Below are 15,410 nucleotides of genomic sequence, written 5' to 3' on the forward strand. Positions count from 1 at the left end.
AAGCTGCCAAAGTGATTAAGGGCCCAGGACAATGGGTAGAAAGAAAACCAATTTAATGAGAAGTAAACATATTCTGAACCTAATGCTGACAGAGTTTTATGACAGATGGAAAACCGATGAGCTTGTCAAAATGTATTATGAAGCAGAAGCAAGTAAGACAGTGGTACTACTATCCCAGAGACAAAGAGTGTATCAGAAGAGTTAAAAAGAGATACATGTAGGTAGGTAATCAAGTGTGTGATAAAAAAGATTTTAGTCAGTGAGAAAAGGATGACAATGTAGCAAAATACTGCCACATATTTGCAAAGATTCTGATGTCATATTGCATCATACCTAAGAATTTCAATGTGCTAAGTACTGGGGGAGGGGGAGCACTGTTTTTATTGCCCTTTGGATAGGGAAGGCCTAGTATAGTAACTAACATGAAACCCCCAAATCAAAACAAATCAACCACATTGACTACAGGAAAGTTTCTTTACTACAAAACACACCATTAACCAAACCAAGCCATGAGAAACAAGCCTGGAATGTTTATAACATGAAAAAGGGTCAATATGCTTGCTATATAAAAAGTTTAGGTTAAAACAAAAACCTGCCTCACTTGGGCTTTAGAGAAAATAGTCAATTCACAGAAGGAAAAAAATGGCTAATATTTTTTCAAAAGCTTAATCTACTCATCAATAAAATGGAAATGAGGTATCATTTAAAATTTTCCCACTAGTTAAACTGGCAGCTATTAAGAAAATCGACAATTGGGGGAGCAACTGGGTGGTTCAGTGGGTTGAGCCTCTGCTTTCAGCTTGGGTCATGATCTCAGGGTCCTGGGATGGAGCACTGTTTTGGGGGGGTCTCTGCTCGGCAGGGAGCCTGGTGCTCACCCCCCGCCTGCCTGTCTGTCTACTTGTAATCTCTGTCAACTAAATAAATAGATAAAATCTTAAAAAAAGAAAGAAAGAAAGAAAATTGACAGTTGGCAACTACATAAATTGAATTCAAAGGCTACAAATGTTAAGTAGACAACCTTTTTGGAGGCAGTATGGTAATGAATGCCAAATTTTAAGTATGAATAACAACTACAAGGAAATGATCAAACAAGTGGATGAAGATAAATATTAACTGTCTTCTTAAAAAAAATTTATTTTTAAGGAATCTCTAGACATAATGTGAGGCTCTAACTCACAACCCGGAGATCAAGAGTCACAAGCTCCACTGACTGAGCCAGCCAGGAACCCCTTAAATAATTTTCTAAAACAGGAAAGTTGAAAAGTAACTGAAACATTCATTTAGAAGATGGTTAAACTTGGTAAATGCAATATTATACAGCCATTAAAAAAAGTATGTACAGGGGGTGCCTGGGTGGTGCCGCTGGTTAAGCATCTGACTCCTGGTTTTGGCTCAGGTTGTGATCTTAGGGTCATTACACTGAGCCTTGCGTGGGCTGTTCTCAGTGCAAAGTCTGCTTGAGAGATTCTCTCTCCTTCTTCCTCTGCCCACCTCCCCACAAACCCGCACGCGAGCACGCACATATACACATGCACACCAATAAATCTAAAAAATAAATAAATAAATAAATAAATAAAACAAAACCACCCAACAACAGTATGTACTGACAAAGAAAGGTGTGTAGTACATACAGAAAAGTTTTTTTTTAAGATTATTTATTTATTTATTTGTCAGAGAGAGAGAGAGAGAGAGAGATCACAAGTAGGCAGAGAGGCAGGCAGAGAGGAGGGGGAACAGACTCCCCGCCAAGCAGAGAGCCCGATGCGGGGCTCGATCCCAGGACCCTGAGATCACGACCCGAGCCGAAAGCAGAGGCTTAACCCACCGAGCCACCCAGGCGCCCCATATACAGAAAAGTTTTTAAAAAGCAAGTTACAGCAGAGTGTGTACTGTGTCATCCCATTTAAATATGAACATATAAGTCTGGAAGTACAGCCACCAAATTATCCAGAAGGGTGATAAAGAACTATTCACTTGCTTCTCTAATCTAGAAACAAGTTCATTTTAGGAAAAATCTGACCACCTAGGGATTTCTTCGTGGCTCAATCAGTTAAGCATCTGCCTTCAGCTCAGGTCATGATCCCAGGGTCCTGGGATTGAGCCCCACATCAGGTTTCCTGCCTGTCACTCCCCCTGCTTGTGCCTGTGCTCACAGGATCTCTCTCTCTCTCTGACAAATAAATTTGTTAAAGTATATTTTTAAAAATCTAAAAAAAAAACCCCACAAACCAAAAAACTAAACCACCTACAGTGAGGTTACTTTTGCCCCTCATAAAAAAGTGAACAAGCGGGGGATGCCTGGGTGGCTCAGTTGGTTAAGCAGCTGCCTTCGGCTCAGGTCATGATCCCAGCATCCTGGGATCGAGTCCCACATCGGGCTCCTTGCTCGGCAGGGAGCCTGCTTCTCCCTCTGCCTCTGCCTGCCACTCTGTCTGCCTGTGCTCTCTCTCTCCCCTTCTCTCTCTCTGATAAATAAATAAAATCTTAAAAAAAAAAAAAAGTGAACAAGCGGGACTCCATGTGGGTGATAGTTTTTGAAATGGCTTAATCGGTTCTCAAAGTTTGGTGTCATCTTGCCAGCTGGGATATTGCAAAGCCACTGCAGTATGATCAAGAGCCAAAGAAAGCCAAAATATGAAAGGATCTTGAGGATAGCCAATGCACCACTCTCATCTTTCAGAAGTGCAAATGGAAGCTTAGTAACTTACCTAGAGAGCCATACTGTGGCCCTGCTTTAAAAAGTCTCCAAAATCCTACTGCTTCTGGCCTACTGATTTCAAACAAAAAAACATGAAGAATTTACAGGTATTTCTTTTTTTCAGCCAGAGAACACAACAGATGCACACATACATACACACACCCCCAAAAGCCACTTGGAGAATGTATTTTCATTCTTTCTTTCAAACAATTAAGGAAAATAGATAAATTAGTTTATTATCTACCCTGAAGCCCCTCTCTTAGGGTAGGGTAGAACACATATATAAAATGTGTATAAGACACATATGAAATTCAAATCACAGGCATTCAGTGAAAGCTGAGGAAAGTATGGGCTGAAGTGGCCAACAAAAAGCTTTAAAAATTGAGCTGGTGGGGGCGCCTGGGTGGCTCAGTGGGTTAAGCCGCTCCCTTCGGCTCAGGTCATGATCTCGGGGTCCTGGGATCGAATCCCGCATCAGGCTCTCTGCTCAGCAGGGAGCCTGCTTTCCTCTCTCTCTCTGCCTGCCTCTCTATCTACTTGTGATCTCTCTCTGTCAAATAAATAAATAAAATCTTTAAAAAAAAAAAAATTTGAGCTGGCGGTACCTGAGCCAGGCAGGATGCCAAAAGACAACACAGAAATGAAGGGAAGTGGCAGGAACCAAGCTGAAGGAAATGGGGGAACAAAGTGTGGCATGAAACAGGTAAGTAAAACAACTTCGGGTTAAGTAAAACAATACAGGGTATGCGTCAGAGAAAGGACAAAACCAGGAAGACAAGCCAGAGGTGGAATGTGGAGGGACATAACCAAGGGCAATAGAAAACCAAGGGTTCTGCAGGCAGGGAAGGTAAAGAACCTAAGGACTATTTTTAAGACTATCTGATAGCACCTTACAAGGAGGACTGCAGGGGTGGGGGTTGGAGTGGGTGGTGGGGGTGAGAAATCAGTAAATCTATAGGTTTGTAGGTTTCCAACACTGAAAATGTGGAAGGCAAGGGACCTCTCAGACTCAATTGTTTCTCTCACACCTACTTCTGCAAAGGGTATTTTGGAGGCACTTAAATTGAGATTATCACACATCATTTAAAAGAAACATGTCCTAGGATGGAAAGGTGATCTGTGAGTAAGGCAACTTTTGTATCCTTTTCTGCATTTAAACTGCGGCTGATGGGAACAACAATCTGCAAATGAGCCACTCCGTTCTCCAAGAGCTATTACTACAGGCAAGTCACTGTAAAACTCATCCTAGTTCCCAAATATTTCCAACTGTGTGCTTTCCAAGTCCACAAGAGAATCACACTCCTTAGTTTCTTGTATGGTGTGACTCATTCTAGCCAGTGAGCTGTAAGCCAACGTGACGTGTCATCCTGGGCTGGAACATTTAACTGCAGGAGCAAGACCCCCCAGTAGTTTTCACTTCGCGGAGACACCCAGCAACAGTCCATATCGTGGCTGCTCTTTCATCTGAAGAAGGAATAATGCAAAGCCCCTGGAACACTCACACTGCACACACTGGGTGTGTGCAGAAAATAAAGCTAAGGAGCTTTCAACCTTTTTGAGATTACTTGTTGCTGCAGAGTAGCCTTACCTATTCAGTCTCATACTGCTGGAAAAATGACTGCCTGAAAACTTGTATTTCAAAAAGAAACAATAATCAAAGCATCTTTCTTTTATTTTTTAGACGATTTTATTTGAGAGAGAGAGAGAGAACGAGAGCAAGAGAGAGCACAAGCAGGGGGCGGGGTTAAAAGAGGGAAGCAGGCTCCCCACTGAGCAGGGAGCCCACTGTGGGGCTTGATCCCAGGACACTTAACCAACTGAGCCACAAACCATCCTTGCTCAAGAAAAACAAAAGCAAACAAACTCTTAAATAAACCTGAACAATAAAATTTACATAGGCTAACCTTCCAGATGTGATGTTATTTTTCTCACCACTATTAAGGTTAAAGAAATATCTGACAACTTGGAATATGGAGCACCAGTTCCAATCCCACTACTGGCCTCCATGATACTGAGCACTTCCTTTTGGGTCATTTCCTCATCTGGAAAGAGAGGAATATGCCGCTTCAATTGAACTCTAAGTGAAGCTTAAACAAGGAAATTGCTGATCTCCCTAAGACACTGATTATATATAGGCTCTGTTCCATGTATCAATCATGTGGGGTGGAAGGAGAAAAACAAAAAACAAAAAAACTAAGGCAACTTTTACAAAGAAGCAAGTTCCTGGGAAAGCAATTCCTGTTGAGAACTTTGTAGTCCAGCCCAATAGATACATGACTGTGCCATGCCAATGTTCTCAAGCTTTCTAAAGGCAGGTACCAAAGCCAGCGGAGTCTTTAGCCAGGTACCTGGATGATGGGTTTCTTTTTCCTTCTTTCTTTCTTTTTTCTTTTCTTTTCTCTTTTTTTTTTTTTTTTTGGGGGGGGGTAAAACTGACTGGAAAGCAGATAGCTAGTATAACAGTTACACAGAACTATTCTCAACAGCTGAAAGTTTGTTTCTTTTAAAAAATATTTTATTTATTTATTTGACAGAAATCACAAGCAGGCAGAGAGGCAGGCAGAGAGGGAGGCAAAGAGAGAGGAAAGGAAGCAGGTTCCCTGCTGAACAGAGAGCCCGATGGCGGGCTGGATCCCAGGACCCTGGGATCATGACCTGAGCCGAAGGCAGAGGCTTTAACCCACTGAGCCACCCAGGAGCCCCATCAACAGCTCCAAGTTTTTGTTTATGTTGCTAGCAACCCTAACTTATCTCCAGCATTTACCTAGTAAAACAAGTTGTCCATAAAGTAAGAGGAACCCACAATGGGCTGGCTGGCTCAAGAGGAAAACCAAACTGTTCTTTTTCCATCCCATCCCTCCCAGGCCAACTATTAATTTGTTTTAAAGACACTTCTGAGGAAGTACCTCTTTGAAGGCTTAAACACATCTGTATTTGAATCACATTTGTATAGGTCCCACTAATCTCTCAAAATGTATTTCTCTAGGTAAATTATAACATCAAAATCATTCCTTATTCTTATTTTTTAAAGATTTTATTTATTTATTTGACAGACAGAGATCACAAGTAGGCAGAGAGGTAGGCAGAGAGAGAGAGGAGGAAGCAGGCTCCCTGCCAAGCAGAGAGCCCAATGCGGCACTCGATCCCACGACCCTGAGATCATGACCCAAGCCGAAGGCAGAAGCTTAACCTACCCTGAGCCACCCAGGCGCCCCCATTCCTTATTCTTAACTGGGGTACCACCTGCCTTACTCAATAGGGGTCATGAGGTTCAAGTGAAAGGATAATGTCCTATCCTAGCATTATGGGGTGAAGGATCACTTCGTTAAACATAAACTCTTCAAGAAGGCACTGGAGTGCCTCCCCTCCCCCATTCCATCTGGCCCCCACACATACAGTCATTCCCAATTTGGAGATATTGCAGCTTCTCCATCTGCCTTAGCATTTCCCCTACCTCCATTCATTTGCTTATGCCATTCCCACCAACTATAATGGGTTTCCCAAGTCTCCTCTCCATACCAAAACTCCACTCCACACTGGCCTAACCCCAGCCCTTGAACACCTCTAGCATTTTCTTTAAGCTATTTTTACAGCTCTCATCCGCTTTGTTTTTACAATTATTCCTAAACCTCCAGTGATCTTTATTTTATGCTCCCTACAGCTGCCAGCAGTGTTTTCTTATACTAGACAATAAAAATCTGTCAAATGAATACAGAACACAGTTTAGCATTCAGGAAAGCTCTACATATTAATCACTGGCCCAGAAGCATAACTTACATGCTACAAATAGTAACTTACTGTGCAAAGTTAGAACTGGTGGGAAAAAAATTAAGTTTACTGAGGAATATTTCAAGATCCATCTTAGAATGATTCATCCCTGCCCCCCCCAGAAGTTTGGGGGGTCAAGGGTAAAATCATGTAATATTTTTATTGTCACCAAACACAGGTCTATAGCATATGTACAAAAAAGCTCAAGATCACTCAGCCAGAAAGCTGTTGGTCAAACACCAATATCTAAATGGACAGTCAGAACATGCAAACAGGCCTATTTCTAACATGTGTATGAAGGAATCCAGTATTTTAAGAACTCAAGTGTCAGATCAAAGAAGAGTCTCAATGAAGGTAACATTTATTATGGCTAGATTTATATCCCACAGATGATATTTCTGGGCCAATTCCACCACCAGGAATGGATCCAGATTATAAATGCAAAAACTAATCCACAAGGGCAACTACAGAGGACTAACTACTCACTGGACTGAAACCATTCTGCTTTTCTAACCCTATGAGGATTACAAGACATTTACAAGAGGCTGTCTCAAACTGTAACATACTTGGCTGTAGAAACAACTTCTCTATTCCCTCAAGGACTGCCTACACTGGTAACTGAATGGGGCCATTAAAAAAAAAATGGGTTCCTACCAGAGGGGCAAAAAAATGAAAAAAGAAGACAAGTGTTAGCAAAGACATGGGAGTATATGGAACTCTCAAATGCTGCTAGTGGGAGCTTAAGCGGCTACAACAATAGCATAACCAACAGTATCAGCCAGGGTGTTAACAGACACGGGGACGGGATGAAGTGAATCCCCGCCAAACTCGTACACTGAAGTCTAAGTCCCATTACTTCAACACATGACCACCTTTGGAGACAGGGCCTTGAAAGATGGGACTGAGGTTAAATGGGGTCATGAAGGTGAGCCCTAATCAGTATGACTGATGTCCTTCTAAGAAGACTAGGACATGGACGGGTACAGAGGAAAGAACATGGGAGGACATAAAAAGACGCCTAACTACAAGCTAAGAAAAGAAGTCTCAAAACAAATCAACCTGACCAACACTTTGAACTTGAGCTTCCAGCTTCCAGAAATATGGGAAAATAAATTCATTTTGGTTAAGCCACTCAGTCTGTGGTATTTGTTACAGCAGCCCCAGCAAAACAATACAGATACATACCCTAAAACTCAGCCATTCCACTCCTCGGGATTCACATAATAGAAATGTGTATATGTATCAGTCAGACAGACACAAGAACATTCATACAGCATTATTTTAACAGCCACAAATTACAAGCTACCCATATAAGCATCAATAAATTAATAAATACATTATGGTATACCACCTAATGGAATATTTCTGGGCAATGAAAATGGAGTTTACAACTGCACTCAATACAAAATCTCACGAACAACAACAGATCAAAGAAACCAGACACAGAAGGGCACAAAGTGTGTAACGCTACTTACACAAAGTCCAAATCCAGCAAATCACACTGGTGATTTAATAGTGTTAAAAAAAATCAGACTCCTTACCCTGGGAGGAGGGGAGGATAACAACTTGAAGGAGGCACAAAAAGGCTTCTAAGTTTATAAAAATTCTCCAAGTTCACTTATTTGTGTGCTTTTCTTAAGTATGTTCTACTTCATATTCAAAGTTTACTCACAAACAAAAATGAAAAATTACTTAAAAATAAGGGCACCACTATACTTATCTAGTGTCACCATGCCAAATAATTTTTTTCTTTTTTTTTATTTGACAGAGATCACAAGTAGGAAGAGAGGGAGGCAGAGGCAGGGGGTTGGAGCAGGGAGTGGGGGGTAAGCAGGCTCCCTGCTGAGCAGGGAGCCCAATGCTGGGCTCCATCCCAGGACCCGGGGATCATGACCTGAGCCGAAGGCAGAGGCTTAACCCACTGAGCCACCCAGGCACCCCAAGTAACTTCATTCTTGAACTGAATGCATCACGTTCTTTACCTGTTGTCATTAAACATCTGAAAAAACACAACTAGTCTCATGATCCCCAGCTTCCTATCCCTTTATGAGAGATCCCACAGGTCAAAGACGCAAGACTGTTCAGCTTCCCACACCACTGTTAAATTCCCACACCATATTTTATTCAACTTCACAAAACAAAGATATTAAAGTATACATTCACAGGAAGAAAACCAGTTAACACAATGTCTTCCTGTGGATAGTGAATCGATTTTTTTTTCTTTTTACTTCTGTGTTTCCTTAGTTTTTTTATCCTTAAAAAGAACACACTTGTTTAAAAAAAAAAAAAAAAGAACTTCTTTAATCATCAGCAAAAGAGAAATGGCATTTTATTATTTTATTAAAGATTTATTTATTTATTTGAGAGAAGAGACAGGGAGCGAGCACGTGCATGTGGACACAAGCAGGAGGAAGGGAGAGGGAAAAAATCCTAGAGCAGACTCCCTGCTAAGTGGAGAGCCTGACACAGGGCTCTATCCCAGGACCCCAAAATCATGACCCGAGCCAGAAATCAAGTTGGCCGCTTAACCTACTGAGCAATCCAGGCACCCGAGAAATGCAATTTTATTTTATTTTATTTTAAATTTTTTAGGAAGATTTTATTTTTATTTAATGGACAGACAGAGATCACAAGTACGCAGAGAAGCAGGCAGAGAGAGAGGAGGAAGCAGGCTCCCTGCTGAGCAGAGAGCCTGATGCAGGGCTCGATCCGGATCCCTGGGATCATGACCTGAAATGTAGGCTGAGGCTTTAACCCACTGAACCACCCAGGTGCCCCGAGAAATGAAATTTTAAATAAAAGGTAGTAGGTGGTGTGTGGCTGGCTCAGTTGGAAGAGCATGAGACTCTTGATCTTGGGGTTGTGAGTCCTTGCCCCATGGTCAGTACAGAGATAACAAAAACATAAAACTTTAAAACAAATAAATAAATGGCAGTGGAAGAGAGGCGCCTGGGTGACTCAGTGGTATTTCAGCTCTGCCTTCAGCTCACGTCCTGATCTCAGGGTCCTGGGATCGACTCCCACATCGGGCTCTCTGCTCAGCAGGGAGCCTGCTTCCCTCCTCTCTCTCCCCCTACCTTTCTGCCTACTTGTGATCTTTGTCTGCCAAATAAATAAATAAAATCTTAAAAAAAAAAAAAGGCAGTGGAAGAAAAATACATTTTTTTACAAGGAGTCAAATGCTAAGATCTTTAAAGGCATCATGTACAATCAAAAAGGCAGAATGGTACATTAGAAATAGCTATGTGTTGGGGTGCCTGGGTGGCTCAGTGGGTTAAGCCTCTGCCTTCGGCCTGGGTCATGGTCTCAGGGTCCTGGGATTGAGCCCCACATCAGGCTCTCTTCTCAGCGGGGAGCCTGCTTCCCTCTTTCTCTGCCTGCTGCTCTGCCTACTTGTGATCTCTCAGTGTCAAATAAATAAATAAAATCTTAAAAAAAAGAGAGAAAGAAATAGCTATGTGTTTCAGCAGACATAGATGAACATTCTAGCAGCTGGACCACCTGAGGACCCAGAACTATCTCATGCAGAAAAACAGAAAAGGCTACCCTCTCAGCATACAGAGATGCTGTGTGGACCAAATGAAATCCTATGTGAATGGTAAGCACTACACAAACACCCAAAAGCATTTAAAGACAAATACCATGTAAGAAGGTTTTCTACAAAATGTTAATACTCTTTAACAACTGTCAACTGAATGGCAGAGGTCACAGGATTTAAGAGTGGCTGTGAACTTATGGGCTATCCAGATGACCCAGAGTTATTTCAGATCTCTAAGTACACAGAGCACTGTTGGTAGACTAAATACCATATGTTAGAGGCACTACTTTTTATAAAGTCTGTGCTATTACAACTGGGTTTTTATTTTTTCTTTCTTTTAAGATTTTATTTACTTGACAAAGAGACAACAAAAGACGGAACACAAGCAATGAGAGTGGGAGAAGGAGAAGCAGGCTTCCAGCCAAGCAGGGTGCCTGATGTGGGGCTCGTGGGGCTTGATCCCAGAACCCTGGCATCATGACCTGAACCAAAGGCAGATGCTTAATGACTAAGCCACCCAGGCGCCCCTACAACTGGGTTTTTAAAAAGTTAATTCGTATTGGCTTTATCATACATTCCCAAATTACTCCAATTAAAAGCTCACCAAACGGAAATAAACTTTAGATCAAAACTGCATACAAAAATTAGAAACCAACAATAACTATTTAGCTCACAATGTAATTTTTGAAGGATTACTGAACTGAGCTGGGTAACTCCAGGAAAGAGAGCAGCAAGCACAAGCCATCTTTACTTGCAGGGTCAGGGAGAACAGAGACGCTCCTTCACCATGTCTGGCAGCAGTCACACAAGCAAGTTCATTTTGAGAGCCAAGTGAGGTTACAGAATTCCTAACATTGCCCAGGTCCCCAGGCTTCCCTTAATATGCTTCTTTGGATTTGCTCTGCCCTGACAGCAAGCAGTCCAAGTCCACCAGGAAATGGACAACAAAATCAGCCAGACTGAACTCCACGGCAGTGATGACATCACCAAAACAGCCCAGTAGAGGCTTCAGGCCCCCTGCATTAAGTACAGCATCCTCAGGCAAATGAGCAAGGCCAACACTGTATGTCACCACTGGAACCAACTCCCAAGCTTTCTTCCTCCCCCACAGAGACATTTTGCAAGTAGCTATTCTTAAATTTGTTTTTGAAATCACAGCCTCAGTACTAAAATTGAAACTAGTCAGAGGCACTGCTGAAAAGCCTGCTCTGATTTCACCCACCACACATCATTTTTACCTTTGATTCACAAGTCACACTGACCACAATCACCATTAAAAAGTTTTAAAACATTAATGCAAACTATTTCTCTGTGTTTTTTTAGAAAAGGCAGAAAACAGAAGGGAAATGTGAGAACAAATAACTGAAGGGATCAACACGTTGTAAAATGTGTCTGCAGCAAACTGCAGACCCAGAAGCACAGATATCTACTAGATGGCACTAATGGATCAATGTTTGGTAACCCAGGAATGGATGGCTGAGAATACAGTGGCAAACTTACATGGTAGATAAGAGTCAGTAAGAAAGCCAGCAGCCGCAAGGCAGTATGTGTGGGGGGTGCTCATTTCTAGAGCTTCAGTCTCCTTCAGAGGATGACATCAGTACCAAGGGGAACCACTGGTTAGCCTTACTCAGGAGGATTCCTCCTCCATACTTCCCCAGAAAATCTTGCCTATAATTCTTAGTCTAGTATCTAGTCAAATACCCAGCCTTATTTGTTGTATCAAACAGATGCACAGTTACACAATTTGACCACAAAAGTAACAGCAAACACGTCAAATTTCAGAAAGGAACAGTGCATAGGAAGACTATCATAAGAGTGTGGTCTCGGTTTGCTACCCCTTTGCACAGAAAGGCTAATACCAAATGTAAGGGTAGAAATGGTATTAGTACAATTCTCTTTGGAGATTTACTAGAAGCTAATCAAATAACCAAAACCTTCTGCTTCACTTGGTGGTGGGGTCTGGAATCAGATTCAAAGCCGTATTTTACTATAAAACAATGTTCTTTGATTATGGGATTTGGGGGCTTAGGCCTGGTTGGCACAAACAAAACAAGCAAATGCCCAAGTGATTGTTAACAATTACCTGGAGAGATAGACTACACAACTATTTTTAGAGTGCTTTCTCCTACATTCCACCCTGCCATTAGTTTACTCATGCACTTCTACCACGAACACAAAACTCATCTCCTTTTAAAGGGGAGCCAGAGCAGTTGCACAAGATGCAGCAGCATAGGGCTTTATTTAGTAAAATACTGGCATTATAACTGGTGGGCACTATATTAAACTTTCTCCATCAGCTGAAGGAAAAAAAAAAAATCCAGCATGCCAAATGTGCCTTTGCTCAAACAACACCGTAAAAGCAGCAAACATTTGCAGTGTCAAATGGCAATGACATGAACTCCCTCAAGTGAACAACAAAACACCACTAGAGCAAAAGGATAAACTAGTGTTGAAGGTTTCTCTTCCAAAGACAACATCAATTTGAAACTGTAACATTATCTTCCATACTCTCCAGAGCAAACCATACAAATGCTGTTAAATTAACAAAGCCTTCAAGTTGGCTTCAAGAGTCTGGTGTTCTACAAGACTGCCTACTATAGATTCACTTGCTGAGATGAGAAACAACTCCTCTTTCCAAAAGCCTCAGCTTCTTCCACCAAGCCATTCCACAACAGAATTCCTGGCTGTGATCACACACCACTTTTAAATTCCTTTAGGACAATAACCACACCTACATCCCTGACTCAATAAGCAGTAATGTCTAAGAAATGGTAGATGCTCAAAACATCTCAATGAATGAAAAGGTGCTCATCATTACTCTCCTCTCTAAATTCAAAACATCATGTAAGACTACCATACTATTTACTCACTTAAATATATCAGTTTAGGTAGAACAGTTAAAAAAAAAAAAAAAAAAGAAATTAGAATACAACAGGGTTGGGAGGACTAAGCTTAAGCCTGGATGGTATCTTCAGAAGTACTCACAACTCACCTTCCAGTTCTTAGACTCAAATCTGAGCAAACTCTCCCAAGTCTGAAGAGAAACACACTAATAGGAGACTCTATTAATCCATAGATGAGAAGTCATGCGGCTAATCAGCTGCTTAAGTCACAAGGAAGAGACAAGAGCCTGTTCTTTTGGAATCCAAAAGAAGACAGAGTATTTTCAACAGGAAAGAACTAACTGGCCAGATACTCATGTACTAAGGTTTTAAGAAAGGTTCACATGGCAGGATTGGCAGGCATAATTCGTTTGACAAAACATTTACGTAACAACATTTTTCAGACCTCATTCAAGCACTTCGCTAAAACCGTAGAGCATCTAATATTAGCACTACACTACAAAAAAGCCTATGTTAAAAGTTACAACCGCAAATGGAATACCTCATGATTTTAAGGTAGAACTAAGGTGGCTGTAAGGTAAAAGCAGAGCATTTCAAATAGGATCACTAGAAACAAAGGAGGCACAGAGAGGAAGACACTGGGTGGCAAAAGACAGATCACAAACTTCAGGAGCATCGGAAAGCAGTGCAACCCAGAGACCAGTCGAGTACAGTACTCCGGAATCTGACTGCCTCAGCTTGAACCTTCGCTACTTAACTTACTTATCTGTGTGACCTTGGCCAAACAACTTAATCTATCCGTTGTTTAACAATAATGGTACTTCAAAGGCTGTTCTGAGCCTTAAACGTAAAAATCCTTGCAGTGGTCTTGCCACGCTGCCGAGACCACAACCAGCGCTCAAAATGTTTGCTATTATTCTTCTCAATTTTCCACTCTTACGAAAGAAACACTTGACATCAAGCTTTAAGGCAGTAAGAAGTCCCTCAACGCGGTGGAGACCAAACCCCATCTTTCCCCCAGTAAGTTTGAAAACTTCCTTCGGGATCTACCACAACAGACTTAAGACAAAAAGCTCCCTGTCTCCCCGAGCCAGAGGCGTCTCACATGTATACAAGTGCTTGGGGCGAGCCCACTGCACGTGACCTGACTCACTGCCTTGACTCAGTTGCCTTCGGAGAACCTCTCTAACAGGGTCAGGCTGTTCACTGAAGATACAGATGGGAACGTGGCTCAGCCCTGGGCGCCTGTTAGCAAGGCCCGCGCGATCCGGGGCGCCCGGGCTAGCGTCCCCAGGCAAGGCAGCGGGCGGGGTCGACTCCGACAAACTCCGGCTCGCTGCTCCAAGGGACTCAGCCCAATAGCGCGTCCCGCAGCGGCGCAGGCCCCCAGTGTCCAGAGGCCACCCAGATCGGAAGACCCTCCGGCTTGGTTCTTGACGCTACCAGCAAACGAGGCGTCCCGGACCGCCAGTCTGCGGTCGGCAACCCGGCCGGAGGTCACACCCGAAGACCTCTGACCTCCCCCACGGCCGGGTGCGGTCCGGGCCTGCTCTTGGGCCTTGAGCGACGCAGGGTTCCCCCGCGAGGCCTCGCTGGGCCTAGAGCTTGCCCAAGATAGGGACGACGCGAGGCCCGGGCGACCGAGAAGCTGAGGGGGATGGGGCCAGGCCACCCGCCAGGCTGGGCCCGCTGCTTACCGCGGCCGCTCCGCTTGGGGCTCCGGGCCGGGCGCGTCGCTAGGGCTCCCGCCGAGGAGGAAGTACAAGGGAGGACAGGGGCTGAAGAGAAGTCCAAGTTCCGGTTCCAGCGGACTCCTCGGCACTCCACAAGCCTTCAACGCCGCCGCTGCCGCCGCCTTGGGCTTTATGGCCAAGACTCCGGCTCCGCTCCCACTTCCGCCACCGCCGCCGCCCCGAGCGGAAGTACTTGTCACGAGACTCTCGACGCCAAGAGTGCGGGGGAGGAGCCCCGCCTCAATCTTGCGTCACGTTCCGGCCGCTTTTGGGCTGAGCCTGGATCACGTGGCACAAACATGTCTGCCCCCAATTGGTTGTTGCCATCTTTGAGGCTCGTACAATGAGAAGAACGGCGCCATGTTGAATCCGCACACGGCTGTCTCAGCCGTCTCAGCTGTCTCGCCTTTCCCTCCCACTCCCGCGTTCCCCTAGAATAATGAATGCCGAAGAGAGGACGAGAGCAAACTGGCTCTTACAGTACTGTCCCTCTGCAGAAGGCACCGTTCAGTCAACTAAGTAGTCCTACTGTGTGTCTTGAGCTCTTCAGAATCAAGGAAGCTTGCATACTCTAGGCAGAGACTTTCTCAGGGGGAGGTCTCTAAGCGGTGGGAGATAAAAGAGCGGTTATTTGACAAACTTACATTGGGTTGAGGAAGAGTACCCATATTTGCTGAGCCCCTACCAGGTCCCGGTAGTACACCTTTGGAACATCTCCGTTTGTCCTTAATCACTTAAGGAAAGATTATTTCTACAAGTGGGTTTGACTTTGCTCACACAGTGGTAGGATGAGATGTGAAGGAGGTTGGATGTCAATGTGCATG

At 43.5% G+C, this 15,410-nt stretch overlaps 1 protein-coding gene and 1 pseudogene across 2 annotated transcripts in view; both read right to left on the minus strand.

Moving 5' to 3' along the window:
• The window catches only part of RAB7A (RAB7A, member RAS oncogene family), a 72,550-nt gene extending 57,767 nt beyond the window's left edge, over window positions 1-14,783 (minus strand). For both annotated transcript variants that reach the window (XM_059390438.1, XM_059390439.1), the window contains exon 1: window positions 14,551-14,783. The gene's annotated coding sequence lies outside the window, so the exon portion shown is untranslated. The remainder of the gene's footprint in view (window positions 1-14,550) is intronic.
• LOC132010443 (26S proteasome regulatory subunit 4-like) overlaps window positions 14,085-15,410 on the minus strand; it is a 36,710-nt pseudogene continuing 35,384 nt past the window's right edge.

The sequence above is a fragment of the Mustela nigripes genome, chromosome 2 (assembly GCF_022355385.1).
Source record: "Mustela nigripes isolate SB6536 chromosome 2, MUSNIG.SB6536, whole genome shotgun sequence".
NCBI classification, from domain to species: Eukaryota; Metazoa; Chordata; class Mammalia; order Carnivora; family Mustelidae; genus Mustela; species Mustela nigripes.